Below are 10,866 nucleotides of genomic sequence, written 5' to 3' on the forward strand. Positions count from 1 at the left end.
TCGATCAAATGAATGAAGAAGGCGTTTTATTCTGTTTATTGAATAAACTTCAACGCGACGAAAATATCGTATCATTGTTTATATAAAATGCGTAATAAAGAAGGTGCAATGAAAACATTGTTAAAGTTATATAGACATTGAAGAAGATTGAAATATATGAGATAGTGGAAAATTATCAGTACAACATGAATAAAAAATCAATAATTTATGTAATGCGGCAATCGTTAGATTACGCAGAGACTTATCAATTAATTGCTAATTATATCAAATCATATTAAATAATGAGGTTTTGCTCCTTTATAGTTTGGGCGTATTTATTTTAGCTATATATTATCCATTATTACGCACAAATTTCGTTATCATTAATATAAATATAAAATATGAAAAATATTCAATAGAAATTTAAAAATATATGAAACTACTTATAAAACTAGAACCCTGGTTACAACGTAGCTATGTATATTGTATTATAAACTACGATTCTAGTTTTATAGCATAGAAATATTTTATTATTATAACTGGTTTTAAACTGATAGCCGTCTGCGTGCCAATGAGCCATAACGATTAATAAGAGACTTGAGGAGATTTTCAAATCAATCGATGGACAAGCCCTCCAGAATATTTTAACGACAGTTCCATATAGTTAGTAGAAGTAAAAGAGTCAATAAAAGTATATAATTTGTTTGTTAAATTCTTTATTGAAAGTCAAATTTTTTCATTTATTAATGTTATATTTGTCAACAATATGCTCTGAACAATAAAAAAAAGCTATCAAGTGAAGCAATTGGAAAAAGAAATCACTTATGCCGCGAGTGGGAAAGAGGGACAAGGAGAAAAAGAGAACGGGTGATGATAGAAGAAGGAGATAGTGAAAGAAGGAAAGAGAGAGAGAGACAGAGAGAGAGAGAGAGAGAGAGAGAGAGAGAGAGAGAGAGAGAGGGAGAGAGAGATCGAAGATGTACAATGCAAGTATGTGAATTCCATTTATTAAACAGTCAACCAGAATTTTAGTGGATTTGGATGTACGTATTATGAATGCAACATATAACGTTACTTGTTACCTTTGCTTGTTTCTTTTTACCGATTTGCTTTTATCACAAATTTTCATTCAAAGAAAAAGATAAATTTTTGAAAATTAAAATATTTTAATTGTATTCCCTATCGATATTGTATTTTATCTTAATAAAATCAACTATTTATTTTTCTAACGATTCTTTTTTTAACGGTTGACAATTTTGGTTTAAAGCCAGTAAATGGTTTATTTCGCAATATGTTGCGAAACTACGCACTGTTTATGCCGCAATGCTGGCGTTATTGCATTTTTTGAAGTGATAATATAGTTGATTTTATATCGTCCCTGCAAACGAAGTTCTATGATTTCAGAGATTAATGACATCAGACATCGGCAAGTAAAGTCAGAATGATTTGATTAGTACAACCGAAGAACTTATAGCTCGCTGAAGTATAATACATACAATAAATACCTCATGAAGAGATATAAATTAATATATGTTTTACGTGTAAATGAAAAAACATTTTCGTAATACATATATATATTACGATTTTCAATTCGACATCGCTTCGAAAGATCGATTTTCGAATGAATTTATCGAAATCAAGAATTGGACGGAATTTGAATCACGTAAATTGATGGAAGTAAAGGACAACTACATTAGAATACCAAGAATATATCTCTCTAAGGAAGTCTTTGTCATTTGTTATTGTAAATATTTACATTTTACTATTCAAAATAAACCATTATCATGTTACTATCTATTCAGAAAAAAGAAATCTCATATTCTATTTATCCATTACTTCTAATACCAATTAAAGAGATCATTAAGAAGAAAATTGGTAAATTAATGAAATGCTTCTGTAAGAATGTGTAGAATCAAATCTACACATAAACTAATACAAATCGGTATTAGTTTATGATGAATAGCATTTATTAATTATTGTTAAAAGATAGAAATAGAGAGAGGGAGGGAGAAAAAGAGAGAGAAAGAGAGATGGAATAAGAGAAAGAAGTAATATGTAAATATATGTGATAACCATATATAAATTATCATACGTATTTACGTAATAATCAATAATTGAAGCAAATCATGTCGAATTATTTTTCTAACATCAGTTATTTATATCGATTCGACATATTCCAGGTGGTAACTCGGATTATGCAGTAATGTATCTTTGTCTGCTTACTGTTCTAATAATATTGTTAACTTATGTGTCCTTTTCCTTTCTCTTAAAAATCAGTGTGAAGACGAATTGCACAAGAAAACTTTATTACAAAACATTCAGGACGAAAAATTTATCTCATTTTAATAATCCTTTCGATGCGTTATATATGGCACATTATATATTTTATTTACTTCGATACTAATCATTAAAATAAAATACTTTTAATAACAGAAAACGACCATATATAAGGACACAAACCCATGAAGAAAAACAAAATGATAAAAAAGGAAAGATATCGATCACCCTATGTAACCTACACACATAGTAGGTTAATGTCCAAACAGAGTGTCCAAGCGTAAAGTGTTATAAAATCTAATGACTTTTTCAAAAAAGGTCAGATCTGGTCAATATTGTCTTCGAGGAGACAAGTCCTTATCATAAATCCATTTTTCTTTAGGCTAATTTCCTAAGGGGATGAGAACCACCTCAAAAATCTTAAATGGCCAAAGGGCCCGATAAGCATATCATTTGAATCGTTTTTTCATTCTCTTTACAATGGTATCATTTTCTCCATTTTAAGTCGACTGTTATTGAAGAAATGCGATTTTCAGTTTTTCATTGATAACAGCTTTTATTTTATTACATGTTAGAAAGGTTCATATGTAATTAATAAAACTAATTCCTATTTTGTTCCTAACGACTGAAGGAATCATACACGTTAAACGAATTGAACCTTAAATTGACTCTTTAATTCATTCCTCCTTCAGATATTCGAGATTACAATCCGGCAATCATCTATTAGCTTACTTCTTTTGATTCGACTTCCCGTACATTTTGCCGAAATAAACGATTGGCATATCCTTCGAATAGGGCCAAGCTACACTGAGGCCTATCGATAAGAAAAATTTTTTTAAGTAATAATACCTATAATATCTCGGATTGATTATGTGAGGTGATAAACGAAAATATGTTTCTCTGTGAACAAAGAAACGACAATTTACGTTTACTATTCACACTACTTAAATTTTATTTAATATATATTATCTTTTATAAATTTCTTTATACACTCTCGTGCTACTTCTCTCGTCTACGTTCTATTTCCTACTGTCCGTTTCTCTTCCAAATCTTAACGGCTGGATTTGTAGGTAACAAAAGAATTTGTAGATAACAAAAGACAATGGAAGGGCGGGCCATGAGAAGCGCGGCTGATCTACCTGAAGAAAGTATACTTTCTTTACATCTCCCTTCATCGGATAAAATGTCTACAATTTTTAGTCCTCATCACCATCTTCAGATATTGGACGTCGTTTTGTTACGTGAAAAAATCCGGTTTCTTGTTTTCGTTTTCCTGTTTTTATTTTGTATATTGATTCTAAAATTTTTTTTATTATTTGGAAAGGGCCAATTCTCAATTCGTCTAATTTCTTTCTATTCAACCTATTGCCATTTTCTATATATACCAGATCTCCTGTGTTAAACTGGTGATTCTTTCTATTCTTGTTAAATATCTTTTTGTTATATTCATGTGATTTTTTTGTTCTTTCTAGGGCTAGTTCTTTATCTCTTATCCATTTTTCTTTAATATTTCTTCTTTTTATTTCTTCGGGTAAAATGCTGGTATTTGTGCCATCTAACAAATACTTAGGCGTAAAGCCGGTTACTGTATGCTCTGTTTTATTATATTTATTCAAACATTCTTTAGCAATCGTTGTCCAAGCTCTTTTTTTTCTTTCTCGTTTATCTTGCATTTTATATTGTTTACTAGGGTCTGATTCAGTCTCTCGTTCAGTCTATTGGAGAAGGGCGCATTGACAGCCGTAAAAATCAGTTTAGTGTCATTTTTTATTAAGAATTCCTTAAATTCTCTTGAGTTTATTCCAGGGTATTGATCTGCGAGTATTACTCCTATTTTGTCGGTTTCTAGTACTTTATTTATCAGCTTGATGAAATCCGTTCCATTCTGGGTTTTTGATGTTATCATAAACGCGTATCTTGTAAAATGGTCCACCAGTAGGTATCTTTTTGTCGATCTTTGTCCGAAGCCTCCAATGGTATCCTATTGACATGATTTCGAACGGTTCCGTTGCCGGTCCTAGTTGTGACATCCGTCCATATTTTCCTTGTCCCCTGGATTTGTTCTTAATGCATATTTCACAGTTTTGGCAAACTTTTTTTATATTTGCAGTTATACCTTTAGCTGTATAATAAAGAGATATCCTGTTTGTCATTTGTTTGATCCCTATATGACACCATTCAGAATGTATTTCCTTAATTAATTTTAAGCTTAGTTCCGTAGATAAGATTATCTTTTCTTTGTTTCTAATTTTTTTAAAGAATACTCCATCTTTTTCTATTAATTTTGTTTTGGTTCTCTGTAATATTCTATTTTCTTTTTGATCTGTTTTTATCTCTTTTATTTTTATTAGGTTAACTGTTTTTAGTATTTCTTCCGTATTTTCGGATGGTTCCAGTACTGGATTTCTACTTAGACTATCTGCTTCAGCGTTATCTTTTCCCGGAATATTAATATTAATTTGAAAATCATATTGTGACAAATAATACGTTAATTCTCCCAGTTCTTCATCTGTTCTAGCTTTTATATTCATATCTTCTAACGGTTTATGGTCTGTGAATATCGTGAGCTTTTTTCCGATCAGCCAATATTGCCAATACTTTACCGCTTCCTTGATTGCCAGGCATTCTAAGTAAATTGCTTTTTTTCTCTTTTGTGAATCATTTAATTTTTTCGAAAAGTATGCTACTAGCTTTTCTTTACCATCACTCTGTATCTGTTTAAATATTGCACCAATGCCTTCTAGTGATGCATCCGTGTAAATTCTTATCGGTAAATTTCTATCCGATATTTGCAACACTGGTTGAGAACATAATAATTTTTTTATATTTGTGAAAGATTTTTCACACTCTTCAGACCATATAAACTTTTCATTTTTTCTTAACAGTTTATGTAATGGGTCTAGCAGTATTGAGCTTTTCGGTATGTATTCGTGGTAAAAATTTATTTTTCCGAAAAACTGTCTAATATTCTTTTGAGTTTTTGGAGTGGGAAAATTTTGTATTGTGATCAGATTATCTTTTACTGGTCTTACTGTATTGTCCTCTATTATGTGTCCGAGATATTTCACTGATTCTGTTGCAAATGTACATTTTTAAAATTTTAGTCTGAAACCTTCGTTTACTATTGCCTTCATTACTCTTTCTATGTGATCTATATGTTCTTCGAAAGATGCTGAAAAAATTAATATGTCGTCTATGTAATTCTCTGAGAAATTTTTTAATTTGTGCTTTCTTAGAATATTAGAGAGTATTCTCTGGAAAATGGCTGGTAATGTTTTTAATCTGAACGGTAGACATGTCCATTGGAAGTGCCCCTCTTGTGTAACGAATCCTGTTTTTTGCCTATCTTCAATACGTAATGGAATTGACCAGAAAGCGGAATTTATATCTAATGTGGTGAAGTATTTACAGTTTCTTGCTTTTAATATTAAATCTTCTATTAATGGGAATGGTTGAGCTTATGGTGTAACTATCTTGTTTAATTCGCGGAGATCTACACACAATCGTGATCGTTTGTTTTCATCTCTTTTAAATGTTAGAGTTATTGGTGCTGCAAACGGACTATAAGATTCTTCAATTAATTTATTTTCTAATAGTTTTGCTACCTGATTTTCTATCTCCTTTTTATCCTCTATAGTACATTTATATGGTCTCTTACTATAGTATTTATCAACCAGTAAGTCTATTCGAGCTTCGTAGTCCGATACGGTGCCTACATCATATTTGTTTTTTGCAAATATGAAATTATACTTTTCTATAAGTTTTTTTATCCTTGTTTTTTTTTTTTTTTTTTTTTTTTTTGTATTGTCCAAGTGATTCAGATCCAATCTAAATTCGTCTTCATTCACATGTTCGTTAAAATTTATTTTAACTTCTTCTATTTCTTCCTTTCTATCCAATGTATTTATATTTTTTTTGTTTGTGTTTCTCTCTTTTGAGATATATGTAAGTTTTTATTCTGAGTTATTTTGAATTTCTTTATCATATCTACCCCAATAATGAAATCTTCAAAGTCATTTCTTTCTACAATAAATACATCAACGTATTCCTCTTTATCGAAAATTTTTACTTTAATGGTTACTAAACCTTTTGTTTGTGTCACACCATTGATCGTCTTTATTTTGTTTTTATCTTTTGTCTCTTTTTCTTTTTTTTTTTTATTTTGACTAGTCTCGAATTTATTAGAAACTTTGGAACGTGGGTCATATGTTCCGTTTACCTCTAACTTCCCTTCTAATAATATCTTTACTTTGATCAATGGTGTGGTTATTCGTCTTTTTGTTCCTTGCATAGGTCCTCCATTTCTATCATCGAATTGCTTCCATTTATTCTGATTTCCTTTCTATTTTCCTTTTTAAACCAACAGGAGTCCTCTGAATGATATATAATACCTTTGTTTACTTTTTCACAATTCTTACATGGTTTCTTTTTTTCAAATTTCTTCTTATTATCTTGTCTCTCCTCTTTCTTTTTTTTTAAATTGTTCTTATTAGATTTTCACATTTCTTTATTTCTTGTAGTAATTTTATTGAATTTTGACAATTTTATCTCTTATGAATTCTGGTAATCCTGCTACTATAAGCATTATCAGAGTCTTTGTACCTATATTGTTGTCCATATCCAGTAGTAGTTTTTCTTTCCTCATAGCGTATTCCATTAGTGAACCTTCTTTATATCTGTAGGATATAGCGTATATACTTGTACTCCATCCCTTTCCTGCAAATGATTTCAAGAATTTCTGTTTCCATTCGTTCCAATCAGCCTCCATTGTTAACGCTGTTAGTGTTGCTGAGTGCCAGTCTAAACATGCCCTGTCAAGGAATAATCTTAGAATTTCAATTTTTGTGTTATCTTCTTTAATTTCGAATCTTTGACATTCTTTTTCAAATGTCTCCAACCATTGTTCTGCATTTGAGTGTTCACATACAAATTTTTCGACCATGAATTGTTCCGATATACACTTTAAATCTATTTGGTATTCTTTCTTTTGTATGGGTTCTACTATGTTTGTTTCTACTATTTCTTCTAGGTATAGATCATTAAACATTAAATTGCCGTTTTCATCAAAATAAGAACTGTCCATTTCCTGTGTGCATTTAATCCATATTTTTTTTTTCTTGGCCTCTTTGATTGAGGCTTTTTTTCATTCCCTTATAGCTTTCTGTTTTTATTAGTTTGTTGTGGTTACTTGCAAATTTTTCATTTTCTGGCAACATATTTTTCTTTGTCCCCAGTTGTGATAGAGGTTATGGCAATCACATTTGTCCTTCTGTCTCTCGGTGATGCCACACATTTAAAGGCGAATTGTAGTTTTCTTTCCATTATAAACCAAAAATTGTCGTTTTATAATATCTCGGATTAATTATGTGAAGTGATAAACGAAAATGTTTCTCTGTGAACAAAGAAATGACAATTTACGTTTATTATTCACCATACTTAAATTTTATTTAATATATAATATCTTTTATAAATTTCTTCATACACTACTCTCGTCCTACTTCTCTCGTCTACGTTTTATTTCCTACTGCCAGTTTCTTTTCCAAATCTTAACAGCTCGATTTGCAGGTAACAAAAGAATTTGTAGATAACAAAAGACAATGGAAGGGTGGGCCATGAGAAGCGCGGCAAATCTACCTGAAGAAAGTATACTTTCTTTACATACCAATCTCTTAAAAAAAGAAAAAGAGAAAAAAAATAATTATAATTGTCGAATTCGCTGATGAAAATTTTCTCGCCGTTTAATACTATAGACATTAAAACGATGGCTTGTCACGTCATCAGTGATCGAGCTTTTGTTCATAACATGATTAATAATTAGTTAATGAAAAACTTGGCACTAGTATTGTAATAAATATAATCACTTATTCGTTCCAATCGTTCCATTTATAGTCAAATAAAAATCTCAAAAAATAAGCCAATGCTTTGTTCAACGCTTCCTAATATCGTTATTATAGATATCAATTTCTCGAATATTCGATGATGCTTTAGCATGTGGATTTTTTCTTCTTTTCCATAAAAAACTTGGTAACTGGAAAAACAGAAATCTTAACTGATGGATCACTATAATGATTATTTTGTTTTTCAGATATTCACATATTTGCACTACTCGACGATACATTTACTTACCAAAGCATCTACCGCTAAATTGGTCCATTGAATAGATAAACGTATGTATGAGAATAGATTGCCACACCAAGTTTGATACAAGAACATGGTCCACATCTTATTTTTCTCTCATCAACGATCGTTCTACTACTATGAAACAAACCCATTTCCACATTCAATTAGCAGAAAATATTTTTTCCGTATGATCGATGAAACAAAACTCCATGACCAACATGAGCTTTCTTAACATTGGCTTCCACACAATCTTCAGTGACAATTCTCTCTAAGCATCATTTGTAATAAACTGCTTTTCTTCTCCTTTAGGATTGTTATTAGGCTAGCAAATTCGATAGGATCAAATTATTCTCTTTTCATCTTGACATTTTAATGCAGCTATGTCCCTTTAGATGATTCCCATGATCTCTAGAATAGTTCTCTTGCTTCTCTCAATCCTTGCATTCATAATGAATATAATTTCGATAGAGAAATCATCGACTAACTGACGAATATATATTATCGAATGATATTCCTTAATCCTAAGATATTTTTCTTTCCAAATTTCATACGAATAATAAACACGTTCTTGTTCAATGAAAATCCAGTGATCATGGAGGTTTGAACAGTGTTGAGGCATGATCATATAGTGGCGACATTCTCGTTGAGGACCTAATAATTACCAGCGAGAACATAAGTCAGAATCAAGATGAAAACATAGACTCTTGGTACATACAATTGAAAGTCATTCCAATTGAAAACATACATACCAATTGAAAGTCAGTCCAATCTATTGCACAATGGAATATTCTTCTGTTACGTTCATTTCTTTAGCATAGTAATAATCTAGTACATAAGGATACATTTCTGGATCGACGTCATCATCCTTTGTTCTTAGAAAAAGTAACAGATTGCTGAGCATGAATGATTGGCCATTTCTGAAACATTGCACATTACAGTCATACATTGACATAATTTGAAAATAAAGAAAAAATACACTTTTGATTGAAATGTTTCACTTAATAATAATAATAACGTCATTATCATCTATCATAGTTTTTTAATAGAAATGAAAGAAAAAAACTTGCGGTTTACAAAAACAATAACAGGAATATTTATTAAGTTCCGTAACTTCAGTACCAGCTTTTTCAAGTTGTTATCCTTTACATTAAAAATAATTTGATCCGCGTTATTTCTTGATTTCTTATTTAAGTTAAAAACTTTCGATTAAACTCATATTCAGAGGTTAGTTTTTAGTTTCTATAAACGAATATCATTTAATAAACTTTCAACATGCTAATTTTGGTTTCAACGTCGAAAACCTACTGAAAGGTTCAAAAAATAAATGACATAAATAATGCATAATACGATCTATAAGAAGCAATAAATGCCTTACCAAAAAGAATACGTCGTTCTACAAAAATAAAAAGAAATAGTAACCTTAAAAACAGATCTTCCCTTTCGAAGGAAGCGTTCGTGACTACGGCGACAAGTATGGACAAAATATCAACTACAAGTGAAAACAATATGGCTGCCCCCACGATGCGTCTATCCAATAATAGCATAAGCTTCCATTTGACGTAACAAATTAATGGATTTTGATTGGGTAGAGTAAGTAATGTCAATAGACTGTGACCACACATTTTTCAGTCTCTCTGAATGTAGATCTTTTTTAGATGGTCGTGTAGGTCACGCAATGAACCTAATTAGATAGGACGTTGATACTCATTTGTTTCATCACTATCAGAATATCGCGTTCAATTTTCAAACGTATGGGCGTAACCGAAAATCGAAGGAACCAATAGATTTTTGTCCTTCTTATCATTTGTATTTGGTGTTAACGAAAACATACATAAATAATAATTATCTTAAATCAGTTCGTATTAATTACTATATCAGATTATCAGATGAAAAAATTTCCATACAGGAGATAATATAAACGCGTATGAAAGAAAATTCAAGTATAAAGTATTCATATCTTATTAATAATATCTAAATTTATTATTAATATCTAAATTTAATAATATTTATTATTAATCTATCTAAATTTAATAATTTATCTTCATTTAATTTTTATTAATAATTTAATAATTAATTGTAATTAACAATTAACATTACCTATTAATAATAATTAATCTGACAATTTTGTGAAGGTAATATTGTTAGAAATTTCGGCTGTAGTTCCTGTAGAACTATTGCTGTCCAATTATGACGAAATTTGGGGGATTGCATGTAATGAGATAGTAGATATGACATATAAAAATCTTATCTTATGAAAATCATACTTTCGAAAAGTACAGTCCTTATATATGCAATAGATATACACTTAGTTATCCGCTATCAGTACTCTAACATAAATACAATGTGAGATTGAGGAAGGTATATATTTGAGGGAAAAACATATGTATTTAAATATGTGTATATATTAAACTGTAATTCGCAATCACATGATGATTAGGCGACAGTGAGTGATCGCCGTACAAAAAAGAAGAGCGAGAGATGCGAAGCCGA

Source organism: Vespa velutina, chromosome 12, assembly GCF_912470025.1.
Source record: "Vespa velutina chromosome 12, iVesVel2.1, whole genome shotgun sequence".
NCBI lineage: Eukaryota > Metazoa > Arthropoda > Insecta > Hymenoptera > Vespidae > Vespa > Vespa velutina.